Here is a 12,781-nt window from a genome sequence, read left to right on the forward strand (position 1 = left end):
GCAGTCTACAGTTAAAAATATTAATATGGACAGTGTTCCTTTCCTGCCTATTTCTAGGCGGTTGTCTGAAGGAGCAGCTACTACTCGAAGGCTGTCTTCAATTTTCCCAGCCATTCATCATTCTCGGACCATCTTCTACATCATAAATCTGATTTTAAGCGCATCTAAAAAAAAAATCCACACACGTAATAGAACACTGCAAGGACAATGTCACACAAACTCAGCCCAAACCCCATCTGCTGTTGCTCCCCAACAAGTGTTGCTGAACTTCGGAAGACTGACAAAAATAAGATCTCCAAAGTAAGACTAAACCAAGGTGACTACAGGAAAAAGAGTAAAGTAAAATTAGAGTCTATCATAGCAATCATCTTCCTCTACATCAGAAAGAGATATGACAAAAACTGAATTATATGCTGAAAGCTCCTGTAGCTCAAACATACCACATTCACAGTGTGCCTAGTTATGAATGACTGAATTAAGTTTTGTGCAAAGTACTCCCAGCAAAAAATACAGCAATTTCATAAATCAATCAGTAGCAGATTCCAAGTTAAGAAAAAACACAGGAAAAGAAAATTCCAGAAGACTTTTCCCCACCTTGTTGCCCAGTGAAGTGGGGTAGAGTTTAAATCTCCTCCAAGCTGATCAACGATAGCACCTTTTGATATATAGTATCTGGAATAATAAAAATAGTAAACATTATTGCTTGTCTTGGTTAAATAGCAGTAAGCATGCTTGATGTTATGCGAAACAGGCAGTTACAGACTGGAAGATCAGAACCTTTCCTTGCCTTCACATAACTTTCCTTTTAAGAGGTCATGCATATACATTCAATTTTTTGCCTTTTTGATGTGGATTGGGAGAGTAAGGATGCTTCCTACTGTGTTTTAAACATGCTGCTACTTCCTAGTTTGGTTCTAAGGTAAAACAGAATAATTGGTGTATATATATTAGTACAAACTGTCCTACCACAGAAGTATTTAGTAAAATGGACTCTTCTAAAATATTTAGGGGTTGCTGCATTAAAAGAATTCTGAATTAATGGTAAAAGAATATGCTGCTAGAAGACTAGCATATTCAGAGAATTTTGGCTAAAATAGCAAAATTATATAGAATTCAACTTGCAGCACGTATCATCACTGGAATGGCCCTACTGAAGTCATTGTTCCAAGAGTTCACGCTTAAGTAACGTGCTTAGCCAAGTACTAAGATTTTTGCATACTTCTCAATTGTTATTAATCAAAGGACAAAAACATCTGAGTATTTAAAAAATACTTCTAAATGATGGGCTAGAAATTATTTTTCCCTCAAAAACATTTATAAAAAGACGAGCTACCTGTAGGAACAAAACAAGTTACCCATATTTAACCGCAGCAATTCATATTCATAGTCATTTCTACTGTTTCTGTGAACTGTTTTCCTTGCTGTTTTACATGGGACACTAAACTGGCTACATTACCTTTCCTTTGTGAAAGAAAATGCACACCTCAAAGAAATTAATGTTTTTAAGAAACAGGCCTTCCCAGAAGGCTTCTAGTTCTTCATTCACTCCTGTATAAACCAAGGGAAAAAAGCCCTCATTACTAACAGACCTCTGAGAAGAACTATCTAGCTATAGATTCCTAAGTGCTTGTACATTTCAAGTACCTCTGCCTGCAGACTTTTAGCTTTTGAATACCTGTCAGGCATATATGAATCCTGCCCTCCTGCCCACACAAACTGTCCTTCAAATCCTCAGCATTGAGTTTCTGGCACCTCAATTTCCTCTAAGTGTTTCAAGACATGGCAAGAAGAAGGGCAACAAACAGAACAATTTGAAAAGCATTACTCTACCTACCTACCTTCTTTTTCTTTAGTGCTTCACAGAGTGAAGCTTCAAAAACAGCCCAGAAGTTACCTTTAGGAACAGAAACTGAAAAATGCATTAGCTAACCACGTCCACACTAAAAACGTCTAAAGGAAAAGTCCTTTTATACAGTTGCTTTAGAGCCATCAGACACAATGAAATACTTCAGCAGACCTGCCGAAGTCATACAAACTAGAGTTTGTAGGACTAATAAGACCTGCTCTGATCGACACAGGACAGTCCACTCCACTGGTCTCCAACACCAAAAGAACAAAATTGCAACATCTCTCTGCTGAAGTTAAGCTTTTGGATTTCTCAATGAGAAGCACCAAAGATTTTATGAAAGTCTTGATCCCATCTTTTCACCTACACAAGGCATATATAAGGTAAAGGGACAAAGTAATTTTGTTATTTTGAAGCAAAGTCCCAACTACCAAAGAACAAATTTGAAAAAGACACTTAGAAGCTATTTAGTCCACCTTGTGAACGAGTTCCCAAGAAAATCTTGTCTAGATAAAAGACAGTAGAGAGAAATTCAGAGTCAAAGCTTGGATCCACCTCGCTGATGTGACAGCCACTCATGGGGAGGTGAACATTAAACAGATTGTCTTCATTCAAACACAAGTCCCTGCAGGAACACAGAATATGTTCAGATTCTACTGAGCAGCAGTACTGCTTACTGGTTACTACGTTTTATTTAGAAGGAAGAACTTGCAGTTTGACAACTGGGAAAAGACAAGGCGGCGATCTCCTGCCAGATGGCTCACTGAAATAACATTTTATGTTTCCTTAAGGGTGTTCTTAGACTAAGTTGAGATTTATTGCTGCATTTCAGTTTCAGTACACATAAATGGTGAGATTTTTCTGCAAAACCAGGCTGAGAACTTAATCTCCTTGTCTAGGTAGATCTTGCAGAAGCAATTCTGTGCTTGGTGAGAATGTCCCTGGAGAAAGGAGTAACTGGGCGATTCCACTCTCAGCAAGTCATCTAAGCCTCCACGCTAGAAGATGCCAGGTGTGCAAGTCCTATTTAAGCAATCTACTTACATTCAAAGCAAGCAGATCTGGTAAGAGGTTGCCTTAAGAAGAAAATACTTCCACTGATCACATTAGGGTCACCAAATCTTTGCCAGGCATTTGAAAGCTGGCCCAGCTTGCATTCAGTGATCGTGGAATCAAAGTGCATGCAGTCACTGTTGCTAGAAGGAAGAAAAGTAGAAGAGAAATCCTTGTCTGGAGAAAGTTCGACACAGGGAACAGGGAAATGCAGTCAGTAGGTAACTGTAGAGATAAAAGGCCAATTTTAGCATTTTTACAAAATTGAGTTGAAGACAGACCAATAGGTCAGTGTCATGATGAAAAGGGAATTACTTTGTGGATGTCTGATGCTTATCCCCAATCCTGCAGAAATAAGAAAAGGTTCTGTAGTTTTGCTTATAAAATATCAATGGGCTTCACCAGTATCTATGCTGAATCTTGTCTCACAAGAGACAGGATGCGAAAATACTAAACCCAAGAAAAGTCTAATTCTAAGCCTGCGCTCTCCACCGATGAGCTGCTAAGCTACTTCATTGGAAAGACCTTATATAGTCAATACCCAGTAAGCAAGACACTGAGATCTGCTATCATGAGAGAAGACCACTTACACTTCGACTCTCTCTCTGTGATACCAAGCTCACTAGCCAACATATTTAATGCAATTATCCATTGCACATAATGAGCACAAATAGTGGAGACTTGGGGAAAGATGTGATAGGATCAAACAAAAACTCAGAATAATTTCATTCTAAGGAAATAGAATAATCCAGTGCCTCACAAAAGACAGTGTGAGAGAGTGCACGATATGCTGGGTGATATGAACTAAAATAAATCAAGACCCCCTAAAGACAGGGGAACTTGGAGCATAAGAACTGCATCAGGAGGAATGAATTTCACATGCAGTTAAACACATTAGTAGTCACATGCACTCTAGTACACAGCAGGAAGGAAATGCAATGCAGTTTGTCACAGTGGTAGAGATGCATCAAGAAGGGACAAGAGCTTTGACATATTGTTGAGGAAAAAGGAAGAATTAGACACATTAGATTTAAGAACATTCAATTGTCAGGGCTCATACTAAAATAACTTGAAAGAGATATGGCTGGTACAATCGAAGTTATGTTGAATTAAAATTCTCAGAACAAGTTTCCAGCACTCAAATGCAGGTGGAGAGATCTCCCTAATGTATAATAAAGACCTAACTGGAAATCAGATAGAGATTTAAGCACAGACTTCCATCTACCCGAATCTGACATTTTGATTTTGAATTGTTAGCAACATGCTTGGAGGGGAAATAAAAGGTAAAATACAACACTAAATGCTAAATATCCACAATATTTGGATCCACAAACAAATAATGCTAATAATCCACAATAAAGACATAAAACCTGTTGTGCTATCCACTGTGTATAATAAAAAAAATTCCTTCAGAAACACTGAATTATTTCACAGAATCGTTTAGTTTGGAAGGGACCTTTGGAGATCATCTAGTCTAACCATCCCTGAACAAAGCATCTAGATCATGTTGTCTAGGATTACGTCCAGTTGCGTTCTGAACGTCTCCAAGGATGGAGAGTTCACAAGCTCTCTGGGCAACCTGTGCCAATGCGCAGTCACCTGCACAGGGAAATACATGTTTCCTGATGTTCAGATGGAATTTCATGTGTGTTTTAATTTGTGCCCTCTGCCTCTTACCTTGCCCCTGGGCAGTACTGAGAAAAGTCTAGCTCTGCCTCCTTTACTCCCTCCCATCAGATATTTATATACATTGATAAGATTCTAGGTATTACATTACCAGGTATCCCAGGTACTTATATACATTGATAAGATCCTCCTTGAGGATCTTATATACACTGACAAGATAAGCCTTCTCTTCTCTAAGCTAAGAAGTCCAAGCTCATGCAGCCTCTCCTCATGTCAGATGTTTCAGTCCCTTAATCATCTTTGCATCCCTGTACTGGACTCGCCCCAGTAAGTCCATATCTTTCTTGCAAAGGGGAACCCACAACTTCACACACATATTCAGCTTCAACAGTTGAGTAGAGAGGAAGGACCACCTCCCTCAGCATGCTGGAAATGTTTTTCTTAATGAGGCCCAGTATACCATTGACCTTTTTTGCTGCAAGGCTGCATTGCTGGTTCACAGTCAGCCTCCTGCTCACCAGGACCCCAAGGTCCTTCTCATCAGATCTAAATCTTTGTCTATTTACCTATCTTTATCAATTTAATCTTCTTTTAAGAGAACTGCGTCAGGACATAGAAAGTCCTTTAAAAACAAGATGAGAAACGTGAACCTGAGATCTTCTAGAAACTCAAAACCTGGTTTGATGAAGGTGCTGGTGATGGACATACATGGAGAGAATGTGCTTAAATGAAGATGTTTTGCATTTGTTTTTATGTTTAAGTACACATTCATTCATAAGAACTGTTTTGAAGAGTGGACTGATTAAAGATGTGCTGTTTATGCCAATTGAAAACTGGACTGATTGAAGATGTGCAGTTCATGTCAAATATTCTAGAAACCTGCTGATTCAATAATATTTTGTGTATTTAGATTTAATGGCACATATTTAACTCATCATTTTGTTACTGGTAGTGAAAAAGAAAAAACAACACATGTTCTATACACACTCATGATTTGTAAAATAACAAGTACTAAGAATTACCCCTTCAGAATTTAAGCTCTCCATGTTCTGAAAGATAATAATAGGTTTTAAAACAGTCTCAAATATTATGTCCCAGATTTTATAAACTGAAAACAAGAAAATACCCCAAATCCCATAGCTCCCACTATTGAAGATTGTTATTACTTGAGGTGCTGCAATGTTACCTGTTGTAACAGCTGTGTTTTTAAAATGAAAAGAAGTTATTTAAGTTAGAACTTCTTGAAATGCTGAATGAAGTAGAAATTGCCCCTTGCATCATATTAATCTTGCTTATTGAAAAACATTCACTACCATCTAGCATCAAATTTCCCCTCCTCAAAAAAGAAATCTGGTATTTCAACAAGTATACCATAGTATAAAGAAATTGCACATGCAGATGAACAGCTGTTCCACAGGTTTATCTCATCCGAGAAGCGCCTCAGCCTGACTTCTGGACATTTAATAGGTTTTATTTCTGTTAACTGTATCATGAAAACATTGCTGCCAAAATGCAAATTAGGTCTTTTGACTACTTCCCCCACCCCCAAATTTCAAGACCAAAAAACGAGTTTTTAAGGGAAGATTATTTAACAACTTAGAAAGAAATCAACATTTTTAAGGACATGATTGGTTTATGTTTAAGTTAAAGTGTAATACATACTTCACCAGATCTATCCTGTTGTTGATTGCAGCCCAGTGGAGAAGCGTTACGTTTTCTTTGTCTGGTTGTCGTACATCATAACCTGCTTCCACCAACTCTCTACATCGTTCATATATTCCATACCTTTAAGAAGAAAATAAGATTTTTTTCAAAGTTGTTACCTTGGATAAAAATGCATTTGGCAAACACCATACTTATGGTTACAATACAAATGCTTCAACAAAAGAGAAACGAAGCAGAAACTTTACTTTCTCTTTCTATATGATTACAGATCTCTTACAACAATAAGTTACCACTGGCAGAAGTTATATTAACCAATTCAAGGTTTTACAGAAAACTTGTCTCCACAGCAAAATATACATTAAAGCAAGGCAAAAGGCAAAATATAGGTAAGTATTAAACCAAGTATAAATAAAACTCTTCTTTTCCCAGGGACTCCACTACACTTGTTTATCCCACCTCTGTTCTTCCATTCCATCTCTTGAAGACCAAAAGAGCTTAGCCAGTTGGTCTGACACTATCTTCCTAAAATTCTGATGGCAAGATCATCAGATCAATTACAAACACTAACAGAGCTCAAACATTTCCCATTTTTCTTCTCAGATAACAAACAAATAGTAATTTGTCTGATATAAGTTAGTACCATCTACTTTTTTATACCACTTCAAAATTCTATACTTTAATACAAAATTAATTCTTTCATTAAAGATGACTATTAAATGTGAGGTATCTTCATTTGAAAAAAAATTATACATACATTTTGAAACAATTCAGGAAGCATAAACACCACTTAGGCATCTAATGTAGGACTAACTCCAACATTAAACAATGTTTGTTTTGATGTTTACACTGTTTTACCACCTATTTTTAGTGGCAATAAAAGAAATGCAGAAAGGCAAATAAAGATTATATTTCAATGTCTGTACAACCCACAGGGATTTCTCAAGTCTCAAGGAGGAGACTGATGTGTGGGCAAACCCTGAAATCAAGATCAATGCCTCGTGACATCCAACTTCTGCTAGAACAGAATGTTAACAGCCTCTCAAAGTTGGAATTTAAGTAAGTTTTCCTTATGCTGCTTCTATGTTCTACTTTCTGCAGAAGAGACAGCCTTAGCCAACTTAAGGCTCCTTTGCTCCACTTGATCGGCTTGCATAACTGATGCTGAGACCTTTTTTCCAGTGTAGTTACCATTCTTACTTTTTCTTTCACGTATCTGAATGGATCCTCAATCTGGACAGCGCTCCCATAGTGAAGCCTCAAATAAATCAACAAACCTCAGGAATGCTTTCCAAGCCTATCATAGGCTTGAGTCATAGAATCATAAAAGTTGGAAAAGACCTTTAAGATCATCAAGTCCAACTGTCAACCCAACACCACCATGCCCACTAAACCATGGCCCTAAGCGCCTCATCTACACGTCTTTTAAATACTTCCAGGGATGGTGACTCAACCACTTCCCTGGGCAGCCTGTTCCAATGTTTAACCACTCTTTCAGTAAAGAAATTTCTCCTCATGTCCAATCTAAACCTCCCCTGGTGCAACTTGAGGCCATTTCCTCTCATCCTATCACACATAAATTAGTTGGACACTATCAAAAAAGAAGTACTAGACATAACAGCCTACTTAGATCATGTCGCTTTCAATTTCTTCAGAAAGTTGCACTAGAAATTATGAAAAATGCTAGAAATTGCTGTCATACCTATAATCTTTCCAAACATTACAAAAGATCAGACCAAAGACTACTGCGTGCAGTACATACCAACTGGCAACAAGCCTGTAAAATTTGGCCCCTCAAGCTGAGTAAAAAAGCAGCAGTCATGAATAATTTTGATGACAAAGCTTTGTTTTTAATCAGTTGAGGGGGGTGGAGGAGGAGGTGAGAGAAGAGGTTTGGTTTACGAAGACACAAAAATATGCAACCAGCTAGACAAGATACACATACTCAGACACACGTAACTGCCAGGAAAACTGATAAGGTTCTAAGTCTGGCCAATCTTGAGGTGCACTATCTCCCAACTCCCAGTCTAGATCAGCAGTTTGGCCTAACGACTGCCTCTTCAAATGGCTTTAACACGTACCATTCCTGACTTTCCCCACCCCAGTTGAAAGGGCCACTGAAACGGGTTAGGACTACCAAAGGCAGGTCAGCCAAGAACGAGGAGTGAAAAGAGACAGTAGAAGAGGTGGGGGAAAAAAGGACTTCTGAAAGCAAGACAGCAAACTCTGATCTTACTGCAGTACAATATCACACTAGCATATTACAACATCTGGAGGTAACCTGGAAAGTGATTCATATAGAATAGCAAAACACCCTTTTGTTGACAAGCTGTTCTACTCCAGTCAGCTGTTATGACAACCCTTCCTAGTGTAGACAAGTCTGCTGCCTTCATTTAAACAACTAACTGAAGCCATAATATAAGAAGTTATTGACCTACAGCCCTGCTATCAGGTTTAACAGTCACCAGCTAAAAAAAACTGTACTACCTAAGGCTGAGTTTAGCTGACTCTCATCCTTCTTAAATAAGTAGTATTACACAACAAGCAGGAATTATATTAATAAAATATTCTAAGTTATTGGAAAGATACAAAGAACACAAGAACGCTAACTTCTATAAAGTGTAAGAGGCAATCATGTAAACCTTTCATGCAACGGGTTAAGATTTTCCTTACACATACTGGTTTTGGCTGGGATCAAGTTAATTTTCTCCACAGTAGCTCCCATGAGGCTATGTTTTAGATTTGTGACCAAAACAGCATTGGTAACACACCAATATTTTAGCTATTGCTGAGCAGTGTTTACACAGCACCAAGGCCTTTTCTGTTTCTCATGCTGCCCCGCCAGCGATTAGGCTGGGCATGCACGAGAAGCTGGGAGGGGACACAGCTGGGACACCTGACCCCAACTGACCAAAGCAATGTCCCATTTCACTTGACACTGTGCTCAGCAATAAAAGCTGGGGGAAGGAGGAGGAAGGGGAACATTTGGAGTGATGGCGTTTGTCTTCCCAAGTAACCGTTACATGTGATGGAGCCCTGTTTTCCTGGAGATGGCTGAACACCTGCCTGCCGATGGGCAGTAGTGAATGAATTCCTTGTTTTGCTTGTGTGCACAGCTTTTGCCTTCCCTATTAAACTGTCTTTATCTCAACCCATGAGTTTTCTCACTTTTACCCTTCCGATTCATTTCCCCATCCCACTGGAGGGGGAGTGAGCGAGCAGCTGCGTGGGGCGCAGTTTGTTCTTTGGGGTTTTGGGGTTTTTTTTATTTTATTTAAAGCAAATCTCTAGTCTTACAGAAAATATGATGGTGCTTTCTGAAGAACTTTGCTCAAGAGATACAAAAATGAAGATGGAGAGCTGTGGCAAGCATGCAAATCAACTCTGCAGCCTGTTGAGGCAGAACGCTGTCGCCAATGCCCCTGCAGAAGCCCTGATCAGATGCTTTAATTATTTTCCACGGATGTTTACAAATACCACCCTCTAGAATTCACCCATACACTGCTGTGAGGCCCTGGGCAAAGACTACCACATGGGTTCAGACACAACAAGGAGCTGTAGGAATGGATTCCTTCTCGGGGCTTAGCATCGCAGACTTCCCCTCCTCCCCACTGGAAGGCAAACTGCAAGTCACAGGTACTTCCTACCACTTGGCCACAAAACAAATCATGAAGTTCTGCAATACATCAGAAGAGCCTTCCCAGGAAAACAAAATGCTTTCCAAAAGTTAAACTGAGAATGAGGTATACGGCAATTTTTTATTTAAGTCACCATCAGTTTGTCTGTTCCTAGCAATTTATTTTGGTATCTTGAACTCAATCATAACTGATTACAAAAGATGCAACACACAAGGTATAATTTAATAACTCTCCAATTTATTAAATTGTCACAAGAGGACTTAAGGATCTAGACAGACAAAATCTGCCTGGCATAAAAAGGTTAGGAATTTACAACAATTTGTTCCCCTTCCTGGAAACAGCAGGCTCTCTACAATTAAACAAAACACTGAATCTGATGCAGTCATGGTTTCTTGAGCTCTGCCCTAGAAACGCAGTGTTCTTCTCTCACATACAACCTACAGTCTTCTTCCATCAATTTGCTGCAGCTGACTTCACCTTGCCTTCTCCAAAGGTTGATGACGCACTGTTAGATTTCAAAATGAGAAAGTCACCTATTTCAGACAGCATAATCGTGCTCATAATGTTGTTATAAAGGGCTCTCGACTCTTCAAGAAAGAGGACTGGAGGAAAAGATTCAAATTGTCACAAGAGACTGATGTATTAAACCTAAAAAGTTTTCAGCATCTGGGTGAATTCTAGAGGGTGATGCTGTAAAACATCAACATGGAGTATAATTAAAGCATACTATTGAACTTGCCTTGTTCTGAAAGAAATGGGACTAGTTCTTCCAGGGCAAAAATACCATTGCGCAAGCTCATTTCACTGTCACAGTCTCTAAGCCATTTCGGTAACTAACCTGTAACATTTTATTTGTCATTGTAGGTTAAAGATATTCTGAATTTCATACTTTCAAAAACAGTATTCTAGAAGCCTTTTGCATTTTAAATATGTAATCCATTTTTAAATCTTTTGTCTGCAAGCACATCGACTCTTGGAAATAGACACTGCCAGCTTTGCTGCATGATTAACATAAAATTTGGCCACAATACTAGGAAGGAATCTCTCTTCAAGTGAGCACATCACCATGCCAACAAACAGTAGGTAAGCCAAGAGCTCACTCCCTCATCTTGCTATCATTGTAACTCCAATCAAAGCTGTTTTAACTGGAAATGCAATTAGTAGAAGAATGATCTGTCTTATCTTTTGAAGTCTCATTCCCATGAATGACGGTGGTTAAATACTAACAAAGCCTTCCATACCTTCTCATGCTTTTTGTGTTAAAACAGTAAGACAGTTTTGTTTTCAACACCAAAGGGATAACTCAAGAGCTGCTTAATGAGCTGTTAACAGTGATGTTGAGAGACAAGAGAAATTCAGTTCTTGCCTATGTTCCAAAGCCTCAAATTTGTCTAGACAGTTGTGGCTATATTAGTAGCGTGGTTAAAAAAATCCCACGCTTTTATGCGAACTTCAGATACATTTCACTTTCAGCAATATAATCAAACTCCATGGGCACAAATGACCAGGCATAAAGAATGTGTACCTGTGTCACGGTCTGCCCATCCTCTCCTGTGAATAGCTGAAAAAAGCCAGGAGTAATTGTCACTTTGGCCAACCCTCACCAAGTTGAGTTATTCCATATGTATCCTATTTTTTTCTTATCAGTCACCCTATGAATGATGAGAAATAGTGGGGGAAAAACGCATGTTCTCAAGTGTATCCAACATTTTTTTTCCCCAAGCAAGATTCAGCGTATTTCATATTTTGTGCCTCACTATTTCACAACACACACAACTTCATTTTGAATCATCTCAGTGAATAAAACTACCAGAAAAGTTAATCTTGCACTAATGAAATCATAACACTTGAGGACAAGGAATCAATCTTCCAGAAGTCACAAAAGCACTTGTTAATATCATTAATGTTTAATACCCCTGTTCATAATGGTTATTTAACATACTTTCAGCATAGCTGGAATTTGCTCAAGTTCACCACTAGCAGAAGGTGCCTATTCACTCTCAACAGAACTGAAAATCACGACGCGAGGATTAATGTGTCTCAAATTTTGTTCTCCTAGTCATAACCCATCATATACTTCTCTACCTGTGAGCATTAGCTACTTTCCCTTAGTTTCATGGCTTAAGAGATTTAAAACAAAACAAAGGCAGCAACTTTAAGTTATTATGTTAACACAGCACCCTTCGCAAGACATTATATTCAAAGTTATGACTCCAGCCTTGGATGACACAGGGCTACTGGTGCCAGAAGAGACAGAAATAAACATACCCAACATATCTCCATTAAATTTCACTTTTAAATCACTTATGACTTTTTGTTTTAAACAAGGCTCCATTCCCTTGCAGCTCCAGTGAGAGCACTGAATGATATCACAGAGGAACGAAAAGAGTACACAACCCACCCTCCGATTTTGTAGAGGCAAAAGAAATTCAAAGACTTTCTATGCAGTTATAAGTGAAGTACTTATTAAGTATTAGTATGCAATGTTCCTCCATTGCAATAGCAAATGCAGGAATGGATGATTTTTTTACTAATGCTTTGAAAACAGATTTTCAAATATGTATGAGTGGCCTGCTTCTGCTTTCAGAAAGTGGAAAATTTATATGAACCAAACTGAATTTTGCTATAACCAAATACAAGATGCCAAGAGATTACACACATACTGTAACATCTGCAAGACGAAGGGCTAAGACACTACTACTTCTAATGCTACTAGATGCCCTTGGATACGTTTATAACAAAGCCAGTGAAAAGTGCCCTTTATATCTATAGATGTTAAAACCAAACACCATGATTTTTACTCCAGCACAAGTTTCTGCAAAATAAACAGAGAGAAACACTATTTTGGGTATAAAGTATGCCTTGGCCCCCACATCTGTGAGAGAACTTATCAGGAACATAATGGGGGAAAAATACAAATACTGATAAACTCTTTGCAATGAGAACATCAGCTGAA

At 38.5% G+C, this 12,781-nt stretch overlaps 1 protein-coding gene across 1 annotated transcript in view; it reads right to left on the minus strand.

The window, feature by feature from the left end:
• ZDHHC17 (zinc finger, DHHC-type containing 17) overlaps positions 1 to 12,781 on the minus strand; it is a 56,426-nt gene that overhangs the window by 40,729 nt on the left and 2,916 nt on the right. The window contains exons 2-3 of the mRNA XM_009327530.1: positions 6,188 to 6,310; positions 595 to 672 (exon numbers count right to left, since the gene is read on the minus strand). The gene's annotated coding sequence lies outside the window, so the exon portion shown is untranslated. The remainder of the gene's footprint in view (positions 1 to 594; positions 673 to 6,187; positions 6,311 to 12,781) is intronic.

This window comes from Pygoscelis adeliae, unplaced genomic scaffold (assembly GCF_000699105.1).
Source record: "Pygoscelis adeliae isolate BGI_AS28 unplaced genomic scaffold, ASM69910v1 Scaffold113, whole genome shotgun sequence".
NCBI lineage: Eukaryota > Metazoa > Chordata > Aves > Sphenisciformes > Spheniscidae > Pygoscelis > Pygoscelis adeliae.